At 42.5% G+C, this 26,895-nt stretch overlaps 1 long non-coding RNA gene across 1 annotated transcript in view; it reads right to left on the reverse strand.

Moving 5' to 3' along the window:
• Window positions 1-25,035, reverse strand: part of LOC146862503 (uncharacterized) — a 139,708-nt gene extending 114,673 nt beyond the window's left edge. The window contains exons 1-2 of the long non-coding RNA XR_014978138.1: window positions 24,814-25,035; window positions 24,412-24,523 (exon numbers count right to left, since the gene is read on the reverse strand). This is a non-coding gene — a long non-coding RNA (uncharacterized LOC146862503). The remainder of the gene's footprint in view (window positions 1-24,411; window positions 24,524-24,813) is intronic.
• Between the last annotated feature and the right edge of the window lie 1,860 nt (window positions 25,036-26,895).

The raw sequence follows: 26,895 nt of genomic DNA on the forward strand, positions 1-26,895 counted from the left end.
AGAAAAGAATAAGGGGGATCTAAGGGACTAGAGAGCGCAACGTGGAGTGAGGGAGGACGCACGTGGGTGAAAATAAAATGTATGAGGATACGCACACAAAGGTATCACAGAAAAGGGAGGAGAAGATGCACATGGGCAGCAAAAGAGCTGTATGAACAAGCACAGCAGAGACAACGATGTACACGAGGAAGTCAGCTTACATAGGACTCAGGTCTGAGACGGCAGCAGTTATTATTACCATTCACATTTCAGCTTCGAATATATATTTGGCAATATTTTAGTCCCAAATCACTGCACATCCTTCACAGCCACACTGCACATCCACCCTGCAAATCCTTCACCACTGCCACACTGCACATACTTCACCACAGTCCCATGGCACATCCTTCACAACCACACCTCACATCCTTCACCACAGCCCCACCTCACAGCCTTCATCACAGCCCCACCTCACAGCCTTCATCACAGCCCTAACTCTCATCCATCACCATGGCCCCTCCTCACATCCTTCATCACAACTCTACTCCTCATCCTTCACCATAGCCCCACCGAACATCATTCACCACAGCTCCACAGCATGTTCTTCGGCAGAGCCTCGCCTCCGATCCTTCACCAGAGCCTCGCCTCCGATCCTTCACCACAGCCCCACCTCACAGCCTTCATCACAGCCCTACCACTCATCCATCACCACGGCCCAATCACATCTCCTTAATTACAGTCCCACCACAGACCCTTGCACAAAGCTGTGGCTATGCTATGAGGTCATGTCGCAGCATAGCAAGCTGGTGAGTAGTCCGAGAGATAAAGTGAACATGCATGCATTATTGTGTGATTTTTTGGTGTCATCTTTGCGTTGCACCTGTCATCTTCTGTGGCTATTTTGCTCATGTCGCATCTTACACGCACGCACATCGCAGCACACGTTGTGATTGCTAGCGATGTAAATGTCAATGCGCATTAGTAGCATGCGTTCTAAAAGCATGCGATGTAAAGCCTCCTGCGATGTGAAAGTCGTGTTGCGATGGCAGCGCGTGAAAAGACCGTCGTTGTAATGGGTGTTCCCCGGAGGATTATACCCAATTAAAAAATAAGGTACTAAACTGGTTAACATACAATACGGCACCTGGTAAAAGGGCAGATAGATACATAAATATGGTGCGTAGGGTTAATTGGGTGGGTAGTTCCCGTAAATCTTTCCATGGTGATTGTTTCATTAATTTTAACCAACCGCACTTTGCAGAAAGGATTTTGTTCCCTACATTTGATAACTCATCCCAAGTCAACAAATCATCGATTATGGCCCTACCTCGAGGTTTTTTCTATCAACCCCACTATATGGGGCATAATCTCTTGGCCAATACCATAAATGGCCCAGAAAATACTATTATGTCATTAGGCCAAAACACAAGGAATACGGTTATTAACCGGGCACCAGAAATAAAGCACTGGAATAATCGTGGATATGGTCTGTGGGATCCACTATTGTCCTTTTGTTCTGACCCTGAGTTAGCTAATCATTTTACACCCCTGGATGCTTGCGATTGACTTAGCCCTGAACCAGACTCACCAAATCAAGTGACACATCTCAACTTGGCCTTTGTCTGTTGGAACATAGCGGGCGCAAATACAAAATTAAATGTTAATGTGTGGCCACATTTTTTTAAAACTTCACAAATTATTTGTATAAAGGAAACCTGGCACACTGAACCTTTTTATATTGACGGCTTCTCAATAATTGGAACGCAAGCAACACCTTCATGAAATGGAAGGGCAAAGGGTGGTTTAGCAGTTCTACTTTCGGTTACATGTCCGTTAACCCTAAAGAAAGTATATACCAACTCACCCTATTTCCAAATGTTGCTGATTCTCAGTTTTTTGTGGTAATTAATTTTTATAATAATGTTTTGATAACACAAGAGACCAGTAGGAACATGTAGGTAAATCTGAAATACCGATTTCTTAATACCGAATTTTACCGATTCGGTATTGAAAAATCAGTAATTTTTACCGATTCGGTAAAAATCATAAAAAAAATAATACCGAATCCTTAATACCGATCGGTATTACCAATTCGTATTACCAAATCTGTATTACCGAATCGGTAAATCCCGATTCGGTAATTAGAAACACCAGCAATTGAGGAATCAGCCAATCATGTGCATCCACCCCACCTCCCAAACAGGAAGTGGCCACACCCATGCAGGTGCACTGAATCTGAACCTTCTGGAGAGGCTGGGAGTGCAGAGGAAGACTGAGGAGCCACTAGGAGAACTCTATCCGTGAAATCTGCACAATGTCTGACAAGGAGACAGACAAAGAAGTTGCTGAGAGGAAGCGAAAGTTAAAGTTCAGCGAAAGGGAGCTCCAGGTCCTAATTGAGGAGGTGGCCAAACAACATTCCAAGCTGTTTGGCAAACAGTCCTTGCAAGTGGCTGAATCAGCAAAACGGAAGATCTGGCTGGGGATACAGGCACAAGTGAATGCCATAGGAGTGACCACCCAGGAAATAGATGAGCTGAAAAAGAGGTGGTATGACATCAGGGGCATCACCAAAAAGAAGATGGCAGAGCTAAAAAAACAAGCCAGCCAGACAGGGGGAGGAAGGAACAGGGCGCCTACACTGACTGCTCTTGAACAGCTGGTGAAGTCCACCATAGAGCCGGACAGCGTATGCGGAATCGGGGATGCAGACAGCTCAGCCAGAGCTGCCAACAAACAAGGTAAGAAGCATGCACACCAATCTGTGCCCCCCATTCCCCAATGAGGCTGTGTGAATCCCACTCCAGTACAGGTTTTACTAATCACCAGCAATGCATTCTGGGAGATGTAGTCAGTGGAACACGTATCATGACAGTCATCCCACTGAACACCAAGGCATGTGACACACATCAGTGATAAGCAAGCAGAGGACTGAAAGATGGTGTTCTAGGAATGACAATTTATTATTGCATACATAGGGCTGCCAGACTAGTGAGCTAATGTACAATTTCTATCCACAGGCGAGACATCGCGCAGGGCGACACGAGACAAGGGAGGAAGGGCACCCCGGAAGGAGAGAGCGGAGGAGGCCAGTGCAAGTACAGGGCACACCACACCACCACCGCCAGCATCACCACCACCGCCAGCATCACCACCACCGCTAGCATCACCAACACTGCTAGCATCACCAACACTGCTAGCATCACCAGCAGCAACCCCATCGCCAGTGGCAAGACCCAGGAGGCATGCTGTTGCCACTCTACAAGAGATGAATTCGTCCTTGGAGGACACCAGGGGTGGCAAAATCTCGACTGTGCCAGTGGATGGCAGTAATGCAGGGTCGCAGTCCACCTCAGGGAGATCGCACACAGGTGCCAGATGCTGCAGGCCCAGGGAACAAAGTCCACCTTTGCAGGATGAGAACACCGGTGTATTTGAAGGGCTGGAGGCACACATGATCAAGGTTCAGCGCCTGCAAGGGAAGGCAATACAGTCTGTACAGTGGCAAATTAGACATCTTAATTGTAGCATGCATCAGGGGCATCAGCACTATAAACTCCACGCTGTCTGAGGGCATGAAGGAGATGGTGGATGGCATGAAAGGGATGGCTGAGGGCATGAGGGACATGTCCCAGACTGTGATGCTGCTGTGCAGCAAACTTGAGGGGGACAGGGTGGCACGGCGCAGGGAGAGGCAGAAGCAGGACAACCATACTAAGGCGGTGAACCGCCTCGCAACTGCCACATCTCTACTCTGCAGGCGCTCCGTGGCCATGCAAGAAGGGATGCAACAGTGCAGCCATGATGTCTCTAGGGGGCTTGTCAAGGTCACAACTGCAATAGAAGTGGTACTAACAACTCAGGCTGCCAATACTGGTGCATGTGATGTGGGGAATGCCGAGGAGACTGCCACTCGCAGGAGCAGCGGGAGACATGGGGCTGGCACCGGGAGCATTGCTAGTGAAGACAGTCTGCTGAGTAAACCCAGCAGTGTTGTGCGTGGCCGCAGGCGTTGATGCAGCCCACACTTTGTGTACGCTATTGGGTGACTTAACCCATGACAAGCTCTTAGCGTTGTCACAAATCGGACTGGCAAGTTTAGCCCTTTGTGTAGTGGCGTAGTGCCCAGAAATAAAACTACGTCATTCAAATGCAACAACTGGCTGTGTCTCCTTATTTACTCAGAAGTAGTTGCGTGTGATCTCTGCCCATCTTTGTCTCCCATCTGGTGCTGGCGCCACTCCTGCTGCGTTGGGCTCTGGCTCAGCAATTTCATCATCATCGTCCTTTGAGTCCGTTAATTCAACTTCTGTGCCTTTCTTAGTGGCAAGGTTGTGCAGCATAGCACAAGTTGCAATGATTTTGCAGCAGATGATGGGTGTGTACTGACGGGCGCCTCCACTTTTGTGGAGGCAGCAGAACCTGCTTTTCAATAGTCCAAACGTGCGCTCCACTACGTTGTGTGTTGTCTTGTGTGCCACATTGTATCGTCTCTCTCTTGGGGTTGATGGATTTAGGTGGGGAGTGAGGATAAATGACCGCACAGCATAAGCGCTATCACCTAGGTGAGAAAGAGAGTGCCATTAATCACAAACACCGACACATTAATCTGCTGTATCCATCAGGGTGTGTCACACTGATTTACCTAGCAGGTATCCTTCTCCAAATTTTCCTGCAGCCAGGCATGTGTAGATCTCACTGTTCAGGAACATGTAGGAGTCATGGGTGCTCCCTGGAAATTTGGCCACAATGTTGGTGATTAAGTTCGCTGCATCGCAAATTACCTGCACATTTATGGAGTGGGTGGATTTTCTGTTTCTGTAGATATACTCAGTGGCTGCAGGTGGGCAGATTGGAATGTTTGGTAAAAGTCTGTCTTGGTTTTCAGCAGTTCCTCCTGTGTGTTTGGTAAGCTTATGTAAGGATGCATTCTCTGCATCATGGCGTCCAGGAACTTCTTGAAGAAACGGGACAGGCAACTCTGTGACACCCCACCTACCGCAGCTATCACCCCCTGGTAACTGTCAGATGCAAGTAGGTGTAGGCTACAGAGCACCTGCACATGTGGTGGTATGGCGTGCGCCCTTGTTGTTGGATGGTCCAGGAGTGGGTGCAAGTCCCTTATCAGGTCCATGATGGTTTGGGGGTGTAGCCTGTACCTTTCATGGATCTCAGCCTCAGTCAGTTGGAAGAGTGTGATGCGCTGTCTGTAAACGTGCTCCTCCTGTCTCCAGATCCTCACTCCTGCTGCCTGCAGCCATAGCCGCCTTGCAATTACATAGAGGGCCGCCATAGTGATCACACTGTTGCATTTTGGGATTGCTTATATACTCTTCACCTGATTACCACCTGCTTTCATTCAGTGTTAATTACTGACTCCTAAATACCGAATTTCATGGAATTTGGTATTACCGACTTTCCCTACATCTATTTTATTGTTTTTATCGGTTCTTTTTTACCGATTCGGTAAATTAGGAATCAGTAATTCCGATTCGGTAAATCCGGACTCGGTAATAAGGAATCGGTATTTACCGATTCATTATTACCAATTCCTTCCCTACATCGCGCATGCCTATATACCGGTCGGTAACGGTGAAATTTACCGATTTTCACCGTTACCGACCGGTATTTGGCCACCTACATCGGGCCCCAAGTCATTATATCTCTAGAGAAGGAGTTTGACATTTTTCTGAACCAGGTTAAGAGTGATTCTTTTTTGATTTGGGCTGGAGATTTTAATATTAACAGATGTAGCGACGTAGATGGAATATTATGTGGACATGGGGCTAGGGAGGATGGAAGTTATACTCATTTCCCACAAAACACATACAGCGAAGCAATTAATAGGATAATCAATAAATACAATCTAGAAGTGGTGGACCAATCACTATCAGAGGGCATTTTAGAGTTACCAACCTTTGTAGGACTCGGTCAATGCTCAATTATTGATCATATACTAATCTCAGCACATGGCCAAAAACAAATAGTGGAAATGGAGGGAAAAAAGTTGCCTAAGTGACCACCATCGATTGATCTTAACTATTAGATTATATGAAATACCCCAGACAGGGCCATGCCTTGCACTGACTATAACAACGCAGGGAGAGAATGGTATCTCGATTCAATGGTCTGGAATAAACCCAAATGTATTTGTGGAGAGGTAGCTAACTGATTGCAAAAATGATAAAGAAATATGTAACAGGGAGGATTCATCTAATAAACAGATCATTAGGGCTTTCTGTAACATTACATCTGTAATTTCCCAGGGACTGAAAAAGAAGAGCAAAAAGGAAAGAAAGAAAACAGTTAGCTGGTTTGACTTAGAATACACGGACGCTAACCAGCAACTAAGAACTGCTCTGAAAATTAAACCCAGAGATAGAGGACAGGTTAAAAACCATAGGCTGATATATAAACAAAGCATTAGTAAGAGAAAAAGGGAGATTCAAAATGAGACATGGGAAAAATTGATGCAGGCTGCAGATACAAGGGATTTATTGCTCTTTTGGAAAACAATAAATCACCCCTATTTTAAAGATAGCGGTGCAGTTAAAATTGAAAGTGTAGTACAACCCCAATGATATTTCCGATCCAACAGACATAAATGAGAATTATATAACTATTGATACCCCAAATATGGACCCTATTACTCTTGAAGAAGTTACATTGGCCCTGGAAAAAAGTGCAAATGGAAAAGCACCCGGAGTTGATGGGGTTCCTATAGATATTTTTAAATTCTAGATAAGTTATTGGGCCCCCATATTACAAAAAATATTTAATACTATTGCTGATGGCTTGATACCGAGATTATGGACTGAAAGTATTATCGTCCTGATATTTAAGAAGGGTAACAGGAGTGATGCCAAATGTTATCGCCCGATTTCTCTCCTGGATACTACTTCTAAGCTAATGGGCAGGATCCTATTGGAAAGGCAGGAATTGTGGGTAGAGGAACAAAATATTCTTACCAAAACACAATATGGTTTCCGCAAAGAAATAGGGACTGTAGAACAATGTATTAATTTACATGTACTAATCGGTAAATATACGATCGTAAAAAAGGGCCATTTACATCTTTGTTTTCTTGATCTTACGGGCGCTTTAGTTTTGGTTAATCATTCTAAGCTGTGGCAAACAATAACTCACATGGGTGCCCCAAATGAAATTATTGCATACCTCTCACAAATCCATAGTCGCTTGAGCACTAGAGTTCACTAGGGGTTGGACGGAGAGTGCACCACAAGCTTTAGGGTAACCCGGGGTATCAGATAGGGTTGTGTGCTTGTCCCTCTTCTCTTCTCACTGTATATAAATGGGTTTGATAAAGAGTTACAACATCTAATTGCTGACGCACCAAAAGTTGGTAAACGACACATTCCAATTTTACTGTATGCGGATGACATAGTTCTCTTATCAAGAACTGCAAACGGGCTTCAGCTCCTCATAGAAAAATGTGCAGATTTTATGTCTGAAAGAGACTTGGTATTAAATCTGAAAAAAACATTCACAATGGTATGTGGGCAAGGAAGAGCAAAAACAAAGATCCATCATGTAAAGAATGTCCCTATTGAACAAACAAACTCATTTGTATACCTAGGTCTAGTCTTTAGAGCCAGCGGATGCTAGAGAGCCCACATCGAGCAATGTAAACAAAACTTTACTAGAACGACTGAGGCACTTTTTAGATTTACCAAAAAGATGGGCAATAAACCTATCAGAGAAATTATGACATTATACAAGAGTAAGTGCATCAGTGGTACCTGTTATGGTGCAGCACTGTGGGGGGGGCGGCAAATTGCATAAGACTTCAAACACAAGAAAATGCTTTTTTTCAAAGGCTGGTTGCGGTACCCAACTCAACCCCTACCTACAGTGTTCATAGAGAATTGGGGGCCGCGTACATATATGATTTCATAAGCACTACAACTATAAACACCTGGCACGGGATATGGAGTAAAGAGGGCACAAAATTTACACAGGATGTCATCAAAGACTCCGTTGCATTAGAGCATGATAAGAAAATCCCATGGCTGATATATATCAAAAGTCTTTTAAATGAATGTACTACAAACATTGAATTAGATAACCCCTCCCAAATATAAGATTATGATGAAAAAAACATTGAAGACTAATTTGATCGACTCACGTACATGGTTGAGGGAAGTTGATGCTAATACAAAACCAATGACGAAGGAGTATTGCGACAGAACCATTGGGACAGGGGTACAAAATTACCTAATACTGGTCACAAAGTTATCACATAGATTTTATCTCACAAGATTACGTATGGGACTGGCTCATTTTTTAATAGCTGATCCGAAAATGGGTAAGTGTAATCGCACTTTGCCAAAGTGCCCATGTGACGGTATATCAAACCAAACAATGCTACACTTTATCCTTTTTTGTGATTTTTACAGAAGGATTAGGAAAGAATATTTACGCCCACTGTTTAGAAGTGAGAGGCTATTTTCTTATAAACCTGCCTTCGAATACATATGTGGATTAGCAAATCTAAAAGTTTGTAGTGCAGAAGTGGCTTTTATCCAGGAGGCAATTAAAATAAGACGTAACAACTCCCATTTGGAGGCCCTGTTATATGAGGACTCTGGGTCACAAAATGACATACAATGATTTAGGGAAAGGAAAAGCCGAGAACTTGATTATATGTCTCAAGACTGATGTTGCGTGAGATGATAACTAGCAAACTGGTCACAAAATGATGTTGTCTTAAAGACATATTTTGTATTACTGCGTTTTTGTTTTTTGAACTTTGCAGTGCACTTTCAGAGTCAAATTCCCACTGGAAAATGGTGGTTATTGCACATTTGAACTTTATCTTCTTTTATGGTCATTGATCCTTGGAATAGCAAAAAAATGCTTGGTTATTTGAAACATAGTCTCCTGTATAGTACTAAGAATCAGAAAATTGTATATATCATGTAAATTGTACAATCTGTTGATGGTACCTTTGGGCTTGCAAATTTGACCTTTTTTAAATTTTAAGAATTTTAAATGCGTATATGTAGTATGCTTTTATGGTTTCTGTTTCTAAACCGAATAAAGCTATGAAATTTGAATTTGAGGCAAGTAGATGGGTTTCTATGCGTGGCCTTTATAGCGGCGTGATCAAGCTCTACTGCAAGGGTCTTGTAAGGTACCCCATGAGAGAGATACCAAGCCCTGAGACAGTTGGGCTGTTACTATTCCCGGCCCTAATAACTCCCTTGTCACCTCGTGGCATCTCTCTGATGTGAAGTGCCTGCCTCTGGCAGTCTTACTATGTCGCAACTCAGAACATCAGTTTAATCTGCCGTTTGACCTCGGCCATCCCTTGAAAGCACATCATGAGCTTGGGGAAACGGGCCTTTGCATGTGACAACCTGACATGAATTGCCACCCGCAAACACATTTGAAAAACAGGTGCCCTATTCGTACATCCTGTAATGAACATTTTAGCACATTTTATGGATAAGAAATCTTAGGCTCTTCTTACAAACAGAAACAGATGCACCACTACTATAGGATTTATTGTGCAACTGTTAACACGAGTCGAGGAGAACACATGCAGCTCTAAGATGGCTGCTCTATTATGTTTGTGCCTCCAAGGAAATCCGCACTTGCCGGCTGGGAACACATTAGATGCCCTTAAAATATGCTGTGTGGTATATCCAAAATTCAGCCTCTTAGGCTCCCGACACAGCACTTCATTTAATTACATTGTATTCACTATTCTAGGGGGAATGATCTCTCAGAAATTCAAAATGTTTCTAGAACACCACGAGAAAGGCAGAGCTAAAACTACCATTTAAATTCAAGTTGAATTTCTCTCCGGGTCTATGCATATCATATTATTTTCACAGCACGAAGCTCAGTTGCTGAAAAACAATTTCAATCATGTAGATTTTAGTCTAGTTGTTTAAATAAAAAATGAAACTTTATTCGAAGGTAAAGATTTATAGCATGCTGTTTAGATGGCCTTACGATTGATCGTTGCATTATGTTCGTCTATAGTCACATGTTATATGCTATACCTTTTTGGGTGTTTTTCCCGGATGAAAATCTGGTATATGAAATGATGATAATATTCATGAAAGCACACATATTTGTTTGCAAACATCGTATAGAACTGCAACCTTTTCATGTTGATGTTGATACATGCACACCTTCACTGCTGCATGTATGTAAACTCGTACAGATAATCAGTTCTGAAAGCTGCCACTTTATTAAAGCTACCAAATCGCTCACACCGAATTTTGCCAAATTTGCGTACAAAACATTCCTATACAAATTCTAAGGGGCAGATTTACAAGCCCCTTGCCCCACCGGTGTTTCCATATTTACAAAGTGACGCATCAAGGAAAATGTGTCACGGAAGACAGCGCTGCGTTGGAATGGAACTGCGTGAGAACCTGCTGCGCCACATCAATATTAAAATATGCAAGGTAGGCGTTCTGATGTAAAATCTCCTGCATTACTGATTCAGGGATATTTGTAAACATTTCCTGCGTTGATGCATCTCTTGGCTGCATCAAGCATCTTGAAAACTGCATTAGAGCCACTGCGCCTCACAAAGCCACATGTAGCAAATGACGCATGTGCCATAGAAATAAAAGCTAAGCCTACCAGGGAAGTCTTGCAGCAGATAAGACAGCATGGACCTCCGAATCTTGCAGCAGGGAGTTGGACTGAGAAGATGACAACCACCAGCAGATCAAATACCACAACCGCACCCACCACCATGACCAAAAAGGCAGCGCAGTAGAAGGGAATGCATCTATCGCCAAAGGACCACCCTCACTGGGCACAGGGATGAACAAGTCATCAAAAGAGGGTGTCCATTGTGACCCTGCTGCATCAGATCTCCCCACTGCTACAGCCACCAACTGACAGGGTCTGCAACATTGCACTGCAGACAAAGCTCCTGGCGGTCTAACACATGTTGGCCACAGGATCGTTCCAAACCACACCAGCACGAGTGGCCGATATCTCCCAGGCCTCTTTCTCAGCCTTCCTCCTTTCTGTCCTGGATGCCATAATTCAGTTCACACCACAGTACCTCCATTTCCCAAACACACAACATCAGCAGATGGCAATTAACCAAGGCTTCTATGGCATCGCAGGCTCCCCACATGTTCTTGGTGCAATGGACTGCACGCATGTACTACTGGTACCTCCTGCAGCAACTTCCCATCTATATCACAACAGGAAGCACACACACTCCATCAATGTCCAGGCAATTGTGGACCATCAGGGACTCTTCACCAATGTACTGGCCAAATATCCTGGGAGTGTGCATGATGCATACATATTTCGAAACAGCATCATCAACAAACATTTCCTAAACGGGCAATATGGCAATGGGCTACTTGTAGGTAAGCAACAATCAATTAACACACATACCAATACTCCATAACAATAGCTGGCCATGTGGCACCTCTCAGGGCCTCATTTAATAATGACGCAATAAGTGATTGTGAAAAAGCTAAACCAAATCTACACTACATAACGTACAGTCAAAAGGTACCCACACCATTGGCAGCATAACAGAAAGCGTCCTGGTTGGTGCTATGGTCCCATGTTCCCTCTAAGTTTTCCACCAGGGCACATTGTGATTACAGAGGTAGGCACAGATGAAGGTAACTCACCTCATGAAATGCTGAATGCACATGTGCCCATAAGGCAAAAGAGCTGTTTGAAGGTGACGCATCCACTATCATGGTGTTTGTGAACACATGCAAATGATGAAGTACCCCTGGCCCTATGCCTGCACAGTACCACAGGCCCAAGAGCAGAGTACCAGAAGCTCACATCATGTGCACAAACATTGCACCACCTTGGAGGTGTGGCACTGTCAGTGTGCTGACTAAGATCAGCCATACTGAGGCTTGAATGGATGCATGTGCACCTAGTCACTTCACCTGCCTTCAAAGGAACATGAAACCTCTGTCAAAACCGCATTTTTTCAACCAGATGCACAGTGATACATGGAGCAACTAATTGAAAGCTGATATGCATGTTTATTGAAAGTTCTGCCCTCATGGCAGCATGAATAAGTGTCAGCCATGGGAGGAGCACGTTCTATGTAACATGTCAAACATTCAGTTTTTTTGTCCACTGCACAAAAGTGAAGTGTGATTTTGTACAAGCTCCTTGCCCATCTGGTACACCACATTGTGTGATGCACCAGGGGCTTAACCTGCTGGCCCACATTTACAATGGCACATGACTCCACCATGTGTGGCTTTCCGTGTGCTTGCAAATATTGCTCCTTTTCATGCAAGACTTTGAATGTAAGGGGTGTGACATGGGTGTGGGTGTGGATGTTCCAATGCAGCAACCCTTTATTCTGATGCATTTACTGAAGTACAAAAAAATGAAACCTGGAAATGCAACAGAATGCTCTCCCAACCCACGGTTTACATATTGAGGCACAATGTTGATATATACTTCCATCTCTCCTCCTTTAGTTTCCCTCTTTCAATGTGTACTGCCATCTACAGGATGCATGGAAAGAGAAAATCACCACAATGGACTGTGTTTGTGCAGGAAGGTGTCCCTTCATGCTCAAAACCATTCTCTACATGACACAGTCATTTGTGCACCATGGTACAATGGCGGCTGCCCCAGGGACAGCCGATTGTGTAACAATGCAGGGGAAAGCACATGGAAAAACCAATCAATGTAAATATGCTGCATCACTATGCCTTAAAAGTGACTCACTTAAGCACAGCCAAATGGCTTGCAGCAATTTCATAGTAAATATGGGCCTAGGTGTGCCATGCACAATCATGGAAAGTGTGTATCATACATAATAAGTACCCAGGTATCACTTACACATTCCAAGACCTTACACATTTCAGTCACAAAATCATGCACTGCAATGCACCATCCCCTGTCATGCCTATTACATCATACACAGCAAGTTAAGTGACATGTCACAATCAATGTGCAGCTCTTTCTTAAACACTCCATCTAATTTTCCTATCCGTAATATCACTTAAAATGTTGGCATACATGACATACAGCACATATCATGTATAATCAAGTATGTTTAAAAGTTAATGTGATCAAAATGTGTCTATATACTCCTTTGCTGTCCCCTAAAATATCATGAAACTGAAGGTGCTGCATCCGCATGTGTGTGCACACCATTGATCCAGATAGGCCATGTGTAGTAATACCACTATTGACATCTACAGATGTAGCACACACATTGGCATGTGAGCATGGCCCAATGAAAATGGGTACATACCTTTATCTTTTCTAGTATGTGCATCTGCCTCAAGCAGAGACCGTCAAAAATGTATAATAGGAGGCATTTACATAACAATTATACATGTAGTGAAACTGTGCCAATATGCAATGTCATAGCTTAAGCAACAGTGCATAGTATGCAATAATGGGATGTGTCACATCAGTACTAAACACATCTCCCATGCAAAGTGTCAATACTGAGCACAACTGGCCCTGTGAAAGAGAAAGTAACACAGCGTGTTGCCGCAAGTCTATTTGCAGAGCCGAGCTGGATTATTTTTGAAGCACAGCCATGTAACTTATTTGCAAAAATATGTTGTTTTCTGTGCTTTACCGTGTGCAAGTGTACAAACTGCTGCCTTGCATCGCAACAGGCACACTTGCACCATGGTGCAAGGATGGCTGCGTAGTGGTGAGAATATGGTTTGGTGCAGAAAGGGGCTCCTTCCTGCACAACAACAATCATTTTGGATGATTACCTCTTCAAATGTGTGCTGTCGAATGCAGCATGCATTGAAAGAGAGAAAATGGCTGAGAAATGAAAACATGCCACCTCGTTGTGCCTCGGTACGCCAATGCTGGGTTGGTGTAGCAGTCTGATGCTTTTTTAAATGTATAATTGCTCGTAAATGTGGACATGCAACAGTGGACATGGGTGTTGGTTGGAAACACCCACATCAACACCCATGTCAAACCCATAACATGCAAAGTGTTGCATGAGAAGTGGCAACACATACAAACAGACATTAATCCACGCAGGGTGCCTTTCTGTGTGATTGTAAGAATTGGGCTGCAGTTTGGGCTGCTGGTGCATCATGCAACGTGAGCGTGACACACCTGTGGCACAAGGTGACTGTAAATAATTCCACAAACATCACACAATTTTGATGAGAAACACGTATTTGGGGCGTACGTGAATGTCTGAACCAAAAATGACCAGCTCGTAGTAAAAATCATGTATCACTTTGTAAGGAAACCTAACATGAGCATTATGTGATGCATCACTTGCAGAAAATCACACATCACCTCATAATTCAACATTATTCTGGGTTGAGGCACTTTGACACACAAAATGTGTTGCATCTTGTGAAAACATACGCAACAAAACTATTATGTTGCATCCACTGTAGAAATGCATGCTTCCACATTAACCATAACACAATAAATGAGAAAACCATGCAACACTTAGAAACTTCACGCATGCAGGTGTGATCCATAAATGGCAATTGCATCTAAAACAACGACACATAGGCCAAAATATGATGCAAACCGTAAATACATGTTGCATCCATACAGAAAAGATGCAATGAATCAGTCATGCTACAAATCACAGTTACTTTCTCTTTCAATATTCCTAGGAGTGTGCTTGGTGGGGGAATCTGTTGTGCATTGCTGAGAGAGTTAGATTACATTGTCCCGTGTTTTGCGTGTTTTTTGTGAATTAATTGCATTTTTTGTCTGTTAATTGTCCTCTTCAACTATTTGCCTTGTCAAAATTGGTGTCTTTTGGGGTGTTTGTTCTTTTTTGGGTACATAGGTGTACGTTAGTTTTAAGGTTAGGTTTTAAGTTTCTGTTTGTATTTTTCTATTTTTCTTCAGTCTTTCACTCCAAACATGTCAGGCAGGTCCAAAAACATGTTGCACAATGAGTTTGGGGGTCTAGTTTTGCTCATTTTCCATTTTAGAAAAGCCCCTATGTTTTTGCATGTTGGAAGGTCATTGCCCCATACTTCTGACGCACAACATGGTTTGCACTTCCAAAGTTTTTAGTGCTCATTTACAAGCCCCCAGTGTTGATGGTGTATCACTTTTTGTGACGCACCGGCGGGGCATTTTGCAGCCCTTTATATTGTATCCCAGGTAGGGACATGTGTCACTACATGCTTAGTACATAGGCTTCCCCTTGCTAGTACATCCTGGCATGCTGCATGTCTTTCAGCATTGAGTGCGGCATTTACAAAATATTGCATCAGCGTAGAATCACAGAGCATTTTGTCTGTGCCACGCTGTGGCACTTTAAAAGCATAGTGCAAGTTGCTTGTCAAGGAGCCCCTGAGTACCTAGATGTATCATGTGTCATGGTGGGGTGTAGTACGTACATGTTTGTGCAAAATGTTAGTGAAATTAATGTGTGGTTACTAGTTCATCATGGCTCAGTGTAATTTAAGAAAGTCACTTCCATTTCATCTTATCACTATCTTATATTTATGATGTTCAGGTGATGGCACATGAAGTGATGAACGACCTTGATGTGTACTGTTGCAGTGTGCTTCTCACACAGTGATCAGATGCTTGGCTCAAGTTTCACAGTCAGAATTTACAATGTACTCATTCATTGACCGACATTGTCAGCTATGAACCCAATGACTGACATGTCATTCTTGTCGAACAGACAACATGACTGCTGAGGAAGAACGTGCTTTCAGAATACATGCTACATCTGTCAAATAGCAAAGGGGTTCCGGAGAATGGCTCGTCAGTATGACATGGAGAAGGCTGCAAAGACCTGGGTGTCCACTGTTCCTGCTAAGAAGAAAGCTGATGGAAAAGACAAGACGGCCTCCAAGGATATGGGTAATGGAGATGGACATGATCAGCAGGGAGGACCTTCATCGGCATCCAACACCAGCGCCAGGACAAGCTGCGCACTTCAGTGCAGGACAATCTGGTGTACAGGGGATGACCACACAAGATGTAAAAAAATTTAAACTTTAGATTGCTGTTTTGGAACTGCAAATGGCCACAATGCTGCTCAAGATGGACACACTACAGCAGTCTGTGGACCGCATACTGGCCCAACTGTAGTGGTCCAGTGGGCAAGTAAGTTTACCTGTTTTTATGACCTTCTGTTTCATACTTAGTAATAGTTATAGTGTAGGTGTAGTGTAGGTTAGATTAGGTAGGCTTAGGTAGTTTAATAAGTAGTTTTATCAGGTATATAGGTTTTCTTTACTTATTTCTTTCTCATTATTCAATACTTTAGGGTTGGTGGGCGAGTTGGGGGATGTTTTTATGGGTAATACTTTACAGAAAAAAGAAAAATTAAAAAATATATATTTTTGTGTTTACTTAGTTTATGTATAGGTTAAGTATGTGTATGTTCATTGTGAATTGATGTGTTAAGGGGTGGTGAGGTTGATATTTGAGTGGTCTTACGTGATACATGTGTAGCATAGGATGAGTTAAGTTAAGTTAGATAGGTAATTCATAGTTAGGATAGCTTAATTTTTAGATCGATATCTAGGTTCCAGGCTTTTTTTAGGCTAAGTAAGTTTTGTAGCTATGTAAGTAATTTTATCTCCAATTTCTTATTGTTATTAAAAGAAAATGTTAGCCATATATACTCTTGAATATTATTGGGCAGCATTATAGTTCCCATATATCTGCTTTTGGCTGATTGGGCCCATGCAATGTAATTTTGATTGTTTGTATGTGTGAATGGGTATAGCATATTTGGTACGGACCAGCATCATTTGTCTGACATTTGACATGTGAATTCAACACTTGTGATTCAACAGTTCTGAACAGACACTGGTGGGAGTTGTCATAAATGACACTATCATTTGTCACCTTGCAATACTAGGGACATGTGCATGTCTATGAAAAAGATTTTGTGACATCAATGTTGAGGGCTATTCTATTTGTGTCATTAGGTGTTAGTTCATACACAGTTGGACAGCACATACACACTCCACATTGGCAGGTGGTGTTATTTGGTCTTTTTTAGGGTAATGCTCAACATGATAGTGTACAACAAGTGGTAAATTAATGCCACTGCTCATCACAACGGCTGCAAACAGGACATGTTGACTGGCAGTGATGGAATATGGATTTCAAATGAACCACTTGGCAGACATCATGGTTCCTCATCTGACTTCTTTCACTCGCTGTGGCCTATGTTCATAAGTGAAGATGGTAATATCTCTGCTTCAAATGGCAGTTGTTGTACATGGTCTTTTTAGCATGCACTTTGTGGTCCTTTCAAGACACATTTCGAGTCATTACACACACTGGCACAGGTGCTCAGATTTATTTACACATCTCAATAATAGAACAAAGGGTAAGTGACTATACACAAAAGAATGAGACATTGATCTGGGAGAAAAACCTTGTATGCTGCAGTCATGTCTTAAGGGGTAAGACAAGTGACGAATCATGTGGTCAAGTAGTAGGGTAGTGAGGAAGTCAATGTGAGTGGCACAATGTGATTTTCTTAAACTGAAAAGGACAGACATTGTGGAGTGTTAGATGTGTACAAAGTAAGAAGCGGACATTAACTCCTGGTTCCACTCCTGAAACATTGTGGTCAAAGTACTATTTGGTCCCATCACATGTGACACGTGGAAATGTCAGTGTCCAGTCTTATGCTGGAATTGTGTCTCCGAAAATTCATCTTCCTCAGATGTGTTTGTTTGGTGCTCAGGGGACTCTGTAGTTGCTGACTGTGTGGGACGAGTGACACCAACAGCAGGGCCTGAGGATGTTGGAGCCATGGCTGCCATAGCATTTCCCTGTGACAACAGGTGGGGCATCAGTGCATTGATGATTTTCTGCTGGTTGTTCAGGATAGCTACTACATCCCTGTGGTAGGCAGCCATTGTGGCAAGGTAGATATCCTGCTTCTGCTGCATTGTCCTTAGGATGTCTACAATTTCCTCCAGATGTTTTCCCACCTCCCTGGCGCCACTTTGGGGGACATTTGTTCATGCCTGTGCCTCATTACACCTGGGATGGTGGCCAGGTATTGAACAAGGCCAGGGCTTGGAGAGCAGTTGGGATGTGCATCCTCAAGGTTGCCATCATCTGAGTTGAGGCATCTGAGGATATCCTGTAGTGTACCCCCATGCTATCCATTCTCACATGCACCTCTTTCACAAGCTTGCGCTATAGTCCAACAGCAGTTTGTTGGAAATTAAGTTGTGCATCCTCAGAGTCCAGTGGGGATGTGTGCAGACAAATGCAGTGATTGCACTCGTTTGGGGTTCATCTTGAGCAGCAACAACATTGGTGTCACACTCAGCAGGCGGAGAAGGTGACTGTATAGTGGACAGGATTTGGTGTAGGGTATTATGATCAATGGTGGGCAGGTTCTCATCCATGTCCTGAAAATCAGGTGTTTCATCAAGCTGTTCAGATGTTGTAGGTGCATCCTCTACAAAGAGATATAAATGTGTTACTACTGTGTTAAGCCTCGTGAAGTGGCTTAACGCTGCCTTGTGAATGAGCCAGAGACCATATTGTCACAACAATGTTCTTAAAAATGGCGCCGTGTTGGGGTGATTTGGCTTGTAAATATGCCCCTTTGTGGGAATGGTCGGTGCCATGGGTCTTGCTGTGTGTTTTCACATGCAACAGCTAAGGCTTCTTCGCATTTACATTTTTTTAAACTTCCTAATATTGGGAATGCGTCATTGGCCTAAGGCTCCCCCGGGGAGGCATATGGATGCACAAAAAGGATATTTTATGTATTTGCTACTGTTACTTTTCATCTTTCAATGCATGCTACATTTCTGCAACACACATGAGGGAGGGATATTTTGAGTAGGAAGGGTCATCTGCCTGCACAATATCAATCAGTCACACAACACAGGCATCCTTGCACCATGGTGCAAGGGTGCCTGTCTTGGGACATGACATCCTATTCTGCACAAATGCAGGGAAGAGGTCATGAATACGTCATTTTGTTGTGAAGTTGACCCATCACTTTCCTTTTGCAGTGACATAGCACAGTGCTGCGTTGCTCTCTTTGAAATGAAAGGGCTTACTCACAATTGTCTTGTACAGCTGGTGTGTCACTTCTAACATGGGAAGGAGTGACGTATCGGTGGCACAAGGAACTTGTGTATGAGTCCCACGGTATTTAGGGGGTTATTTACAAGCCTCCTGCACTGTCAGTGCATCACTCTTAATGTTTTAAAATGTGACACACCGGCGGCACAAGGAGCTTGTGAATAAGCATAGTGGATTTGGTTGACAGGTTTTACAACAGGAGGCGGTTGGACAAGTGTGACATGGACTGGTGTAGTACTTTGTACATGGCAGTTAGGGACATGACAGAGCAGTTTTGGCATGTGCAATGTGTGATTGGCCTATGTAATTTACTTTTATTCTGGATACATGGAACTGTGAATTCAACCAAATACATTAAGATTCACACAGCACACTGGGACACAGGTACATATCTAGCTGTGATCACTACCATGACCCATTACTCACATATGTGCACTTGTTGTGACTTACCCAATGACTCTGGTTGGTTTCATGTGCTGCACTGTCCTGTCCCGGGATTCCAAACACCAACTCCTCTGGGATGACAGCAGCTACCCGCTCCTCCAGGGAATCCAACACCTCCTGGTCTGCTGGGCTCCTTCCCCCTGTCTGCAATGCTGTCTTGAGGTTTGTCGCTAATTTGTGCTTGTAGTCGTGCCAGCGCCTTTTGCAGTCAGCAATTTTCCTCTTCGCTTTTCCGACGCAGTTTATTTTCTGCACTTTTGGCTGCCATATCGCCTCCTTTTTACATAGTGGCAACTTGGAACTCACAAAGAGCTGGTGCGGTCACCTCAATGACCAGTATCTCATTTTCCACTTCACTAAAGTTAGACTTCCTCTTGCTCTTTGCCTGGCTGTCTGAGTGAGCATCAGGACTGTTGTTGGGGTTGATTGGTTCAGGCTCCTGACTCTTCCAGTGTGCTCCCTGCTCCATTGTAGACTCCTCTATGGTCCCCAAAAAGGCTTTCAAGGAGAGATGCATAATTTTTGTGTGTTTTTTTGCCACTTCACGCAGAGGAGACTGTCACAGGATGATCATACTGGCGTTACGTGACACAAATCTGCCTTAAGTCACTTTTTTGGCAGTTGCGTCAGGATGACTTGCGGCACTTTTGTTGCACCTATGCCACCTACGTCAGGTTTTCTGCCGCAGGATGCAGCATTGTGCCATGGTCCACCAAGATGTAGAGATGGCGTAACCGTGGAAACTTGCGTTGGCACACTGTGGTTCATTTTTATTTGACACATTGCTGTGTTGCGGCAGCGATGCGGCAGCAATGCATCACTTCTTGTAAATCTGCCCCTTCATTCTTAATGTAATATAGGGGTCTGCCTCAATCCTTAACATTATTCCATTGGTATTGGACCTTTTTTACTCTTTTTGTCATCATGGATATGTTTTTAATTTCTGATGTTTATGCACAGGGTTGAGTTTTTTGCCCCTAGATGTGCTATGGCTCAGATTGGCTCACAGCCTGTTTTCTCTCATTGGTTGCTAGTGAACATGCGAGTAGCCCCTGAAAACTCTTCCCTTCCCTCACTGGACTCCAAGCTGAAGTTACGCTAATATCCTGAACAGTTCCATTGCCTCCGCCACTCTCGTCCGACTCATAACATGTTAGGTAATACCACCTCAGAAACAGCAAAAATACATGAACACTGCAGGAACCACACCCATCTTCAGCTGGGTTCAATATAATAACAGCTCCCCATTATCCTCATCCTTCTTCGCTCTCTCAACCTCCTCTTCTCCAATTCATATAAACCAATACAATATTCTGACTATTCTACCACCTAGAAATAAACTTAACCCTCACAATTGCCTAAACATCAGTCCCACACAATGCAGGCACTGGCTCTATAACAACCATACCTCTAGACACTCCCCTTTCCAAAACCACGCCCTTGACCTTACTCTGCATGCTTCATAACTGTTGATCGGCAATGAATCACAAGCTGGAAATCTCTTGCACTATCGCTCACTATCATCTAGACCTACTAATCCATACTGAGACTTGGTTTAATGACACATCACACAACATAATTGACCTTCCACCTACTCCAAACTACTCTATCATCAGAAATTATTGTGTAAGGTGAGCAGGGGGAGACATCACTGCCATCTTCTGAGAGTCCTTACAATGCAGGGAGTTACCAAACTATTCCTTCTCCACATTCCAATGTGTATCTCTAGTTCTACATGCCCAACACAGCCCCCCCGTTGGTAAGTGGATTATTAGTAGTGGTAAATATATAACTAACACTGGCAAAAGGGCCGCTAACACAGTCTAGGGCTCAGAATAGGTCTCAGAAAAGTATTCCCATGCTCAAACCTTGGTAGCTTGGCTGCGAGCAGGCAGGCTTAACTTCAGAGACAGATATGTAAAGCATTTAAAAACACAAATTCATTATTAATTAAGACACAACACCCAATAAAAATCCACCACCAATTTATAGAAATAGGAAATATTTGTATCTTTAAAATGACACCAAAGTGACTAAAATACAATGTAGGGAACCTGAGATATGAATCTTTAAAGATTTAGCACTATATAGCACATAGACACCTATAGCACCTATTGAGACATCTGGTTGCACTAGACTAGGACAAAGTCAAAGTTTTAGGCTGACTACGATGGAGCCCTGCACGCCCAACCCTTGCGGTTGGCCTAGGGCATAGTTTTTACCTGCTAACCTAGAAACTTTTCTGGAGCTTTTTCTGCCGGGATCCCTCGAGGATCTTCACCAGTCTGGGTTCGCGGAGGGGTTGCCGGCTTGACTTTCGACGAGCTCCAGGGCAAACTCTGGAAGTCAGACCTCTGGAGTTTTTTTCCCGCTGGTATGAATTTTGTTGTTTGCATGACTGCTTGTTTGAAGGTATGATTGTTGTGTTGTACAATTATTTTATGACATTATAGAGATTGCATTGTCAGTAAACCCTATAACAGGATATTTAGGATGCGTATTTGCAGTTATTGTATAATTTGTCACAAAAATAAATAGGTCTTCTCTTTCATATATTCATGTTTGATTGGCCCTTATATGTCTATTGTGAGTTTTCATTTTCATAATTGCCTGGGGTCTTTTTAGTACAATAGTATTTTCCCTGCCCTTGGAACTGCCATTCATAGCAGGAGGTCCTTTTCTTTAAGTTTATTGATCTGAATCAGCACATTTTAAAACAGATATAAAAGGGGACATACTTGACTTAATAATCTCAAAAGATAATCTACTCGTCTTGGATGAGCCCATACCAGTAGACTGATCTGATCGTTTTCGCATCCCTTTCTATCTGAGACTCACACTCCGTGACCATGTGCCAATCAAAAAAGCAAATACTTGATTTTGCGACACTAAGAACATCAATGTTTGCATTCTCAGCAATAATGCACAGAACATTCTGCCACCCATCAGCCTAGACTTAGATATCAATAAGTAATCTGCACACTGCTTTGCCTGCCTTTCAGATCTGCTTGATGAGGATGCTCCAATCCAGTGCAAAAAAGAAAAGACTCAAGCCTTCATTACCCAAATGGAGGCAATCACTTTCCACCTTTAACCTCACATGCCACCACAATGCAAGATCACTCTACAAAAAGCATATTTTTATGAAAAATCAGTTTACTTCAGATCACTCCTTGAGTCAGCAAAAAAACAACCAAAACAGCTCTTTCATCTGGTCAAAGCCGCCAATTCACCATCTATGTCCAAGTCCACCACATTTGTTGACCAAACGTTGAAAGCAGAAGAATTTGTGTAATTCTTTTGCACCAAAACAAAATCACTTCTCTGTCCAGATGAACTCCCTTAACACTCTAGTCTGTGCAAATCCAAAAACACCTGGAAGCGCTTTGGCAAAATTAGAGCCACTTTATAGATCCGATGCTGGGTAATATAGTCAAAGACCTTTACACACACATGCTCCACTGGTGAATCTATTGCTCAGTCAAATAATATTTCCTGAAGACTGGTCAAGTCAAATAAGCAAAATTCCACCCTCAAGGACAAGGGAGGAGAATGTCACCTGCCACCTGATAATAAAGGAGCGTAGCCATGTCTCCAATCGATAACAGCCACAACCTTAAATATCGATCAGGGGAGAATACAATACATAACAAAGTACATATAAACAAAAATATAATACAAATACAGTATTTATTTCATGATATAGTACATAAGTAATATTTAATTTTCAAGAAGATATATGTCAAAGCAAGTAAAAAAACACGCAAAAGCATAAGTACATTAGATATACATAGACAATAAAGAGGATAAACAATTTGACCAAAGCTGATCGAATGATAGAAAAAACAATTCATCATAGCCCGACAAAAAGAGCTCTATACAATAAAATACACAAATACAAACACATATATTTTCACCAGTCTTACCAATCAAACACTCCGCATTCTCACATCCATCAAGTGAACCAATTCATATAGACAACAAACCATATGTATAAAAAGAAGACAGAAAACCAGAATTTGTATATTGGGCTATAATACAAGTAACAAGTATTCTCAATAGTGTATCGCTCACTAGGTCTTGTCTTGCATGGTGCCGACGCGCATTTCGGTACTAGGCTAACATGTAGCCATCACCTTCTTCAGGGCACTTAAATATTAGAAGAGAGCACTGAAGCGGGGAGGATCAAAAAGAAAAGGAAGATCCAACAGATGGATACTGAGAATAACTTGGATCCGCAGTCTGTATACTTCAAAAAACGACAGCTCCAAATACTCTATAAAACAAATAAATTACACAATTAGAGGCATTCCCCCCTGAGATCAATAATATTATTAGAAAGAACCACGGTTTCCACAGGACCCCCACCTTGAGAAAACCTTTAGTGCACGAAAAAAAAGAGAAACTCTCGTGTTAATAACCACTAAAAGTGTCAGAAAAATCGAAGAAACAGGAAGCAAAGAAATGTGCCCTATAGAAGATATATAAAAAAACTAAATTTGAATTAGAAGCAGTAAAACCCAAAAGAGACCAAATTAACAAAAAAAATATTTCTGCATTAGATTAGAGCCCAAGATATTAAGAATAAAGTAGGCAGAGGTCTAAAAAAAATAGCCAAACAAATATACATAAGATGTTCACATCCAAAGTATGAGAAACAGACAAGAAAAGGAGCAAAATACAGCAACAGAATATACTGACTCGCTGAGCTTCCAATGAATAAGAGCTCTTAATTCAGGCAATAGAGTCTTATACTAGATCGAGTATAGACAACAAACGATGAAAGGGATAAGGCCTACTCAGAATAACGGAGGCCCAACAGCACAAAAAATCTATAAAAGGACAAAAAAGATAAGAAAAGATAATCAGCAAGGAAACATTAAATGGTATGCAACATGCATATCATCCACTCAGATATACAGCCAGAGACGGCTAGAGTTTTACCTGAAGTACAAAATCTCCCCGACAGTTACGAGGATCCAGAGATACAAGGTTGAAATCAGAATGACCTTGTCAAATAATAATAGCCTTGATCACCAAACAGTAGTGAAAGAATCTGTAGAAAAAATAAACAGACAAAAGTAGAATGGAGCATCAAAAAGACACAATACAAACACAGTAGTCCAATGGACACATATATCACACGATATATGTAATTGTGTATATCGGTTGTCTTATGTAGCCAACTAAAATTCACAAAAACGCAGACTTGAATAGGCAAGAAGGATATATTGAAAAAGGCAAAGGACCGGAGCCCACTAACGTTAGTGGACCCATTTAAAATCTAGATTGCAAATCCTCAGAAACGAGATGGAAAAGAATAGAACATAAAATAACGTCTCTTACCTAGTTAGCACGGAGTCGCGCTGTCATATCTACATGGAGGGGACTCCAACCGAGGAACGAATACTCGGCGGGTCCCGAAGAAAAGGAAGAATGCCACGTTCTCCCTCCGGAATGGCAGTCAAACTCAAGCGTCCCGGTATTTCAAGAAAAAAGACGACGTCCGTCTCGAAAGCAAATCAAGGTGGAAAGAGATCGACTCACACCCTCCACCAGTAATGTATTGGTTGGGCGGTACACTCCGGCAGCCAAAGAGCGCGCTAGAAATAAACAGAGGACTGTTGCATCAAACAGCCCAGTCCGCGCTCAAAGGAAGCCAAGGAAGTTTCAGACACCATGTTGGGGGTAATACAAAAAAACGGAAAGCTTCATTAAGTAAGAAAAAATAATCACAGAAAGGCAGGACCAAATATCGCCCAACAGGAATACGGTTGGGAAAAAAGTCATAAAGACAATATAATCTCAGTGTAGAATGAAGACAATAAAGTCAGATTCTAATAACTTGTTCCCATGGTGTATGTTCATTCAGTCCTTGCCTTTCAGAATCAAGAAAAAAAAACCTCCCTGGTCTTACGAGTTTTGCTGTTATCCCGGCCTTTAATAGAGGCAATCTTCTCTAAAACTGTCCATTTCAGATCAAACTCCTTATGTCCCATTTGTTGCCAATGATGGACCAATGGGGCCGATGTTCTCAAGGTCCTAATATTAGATTTGTGCTCGCCAATCCGAGTTTTAATATCTCGGCCCGTTTCGCCCACATAAGGGAGATTGCATGGGCACATCATGCAGTATACCACATTCGTGGTCCTGCAGTTACTCATTGAATTCAATTTAATGTGCTTGTTTCTAATGTCAATATGATCAGCAACAATAGCATTGTCACACGCCTGACAACTGCCACATCTGTGGTTGCCTTTGATGAGAGTATCTCCCGTAATGGACTTTTGTCAAAATTGTTCAGTAGTATTGGATTTTGCCCTTACTAGAAAATGTCGAAGGTTCTAATTCCGTCTGAAGGCAAAAATCGGTTTGGCAAGCTTCGGAATATCATCTCGACGATTAAGCAAATGCCAATCTGAATAGATAGCTTGTTGAATTTTTTTATTAAAATTTGAGTGACAAGTCACACAAGCCAATTTCTTGTCCATGGGATCAGATTTAGGTACAAACATAGTGTCTCTGTTAAATATTTCGCCCTCTTGTAGGAGTCACGGACCAACCTTTTAGGATATCCTCGAGCCAAAAGTTTAGTTTTAAGGACATCAGCATGGATATCAAAATCATGTATATCCTTGCAGTTCCTGCGCAAATGCAGGAACTGACTATAAGGGATCCCATCTTTTTGGCAGTGAGGATGAAATTGCTATAATGGAGCAGTGTATTTTTCGCTGTAGGTCAAGTCAACCCACTTCTCAAAAAACCCTCTGCAGATGCAAACAACGTCAACAATTTTTGCCCTGTCTCCAACCTCCGATTCCTGGCAGAAATCATTGAGAGATGCATTGGTGATCAACTTCCTCAACACATCAGAGACAACGGCCTCCTGAATGAATAGCAATCTGGCTTCAATCAAGGCTGCAGCACCAAAACTGCTCAGCTTCAGGTGATTCATTATGCACTCTTAGTCCTAGACTCAGGCAACTCCTGTCTCCTGATTCTGCTCAACCTATCAGCAGTTTATGATACAGTCAACTATTCTATTCTGCTTAATACACTCAAAAATCGAATGAGCATTAATGGCACAGTCCTAAAATGGTTTGATCCATTCCTCACAGGCAGGTCACAGATGGTACAAATTGACAATTGTCTCTCATACCGATGGCTGTAGAACAAGGAGTGTCTTAGGGATCCATTCTGGCACTGACCTTATTCAAACTCTATATTGAGACCCTTGGAGTTGTAAATCTGGGATCCTCTACCATCAATATGTAGATGATACCTAAATATACTTAAAGGTCACCTCTCCCAATGACATCTCACATCTTGCTAATGTTTTAACTACTGTTCATGATTGTATGACTTCATACCACTTAAAATTAAACTCTTTTAAAACCAAATGACTCCTCATTTCTTCATTGAAATCAC

Source organism: Triturus cristatus, chromosome 2_2 (genome assembly GCF_964204655.1).
Source record: "Triturus cristatus chromosome 2_2, aTriCri1.1, whole genome shotgun sequence".
In the NCBI taxonomy this organism is placed as follows: domain Eukaryota; kingdom Metazoa; phylum Chordata; class Amphibia; order Caudata; family Salamandridae; genus Triturus; species Triturus cristatus.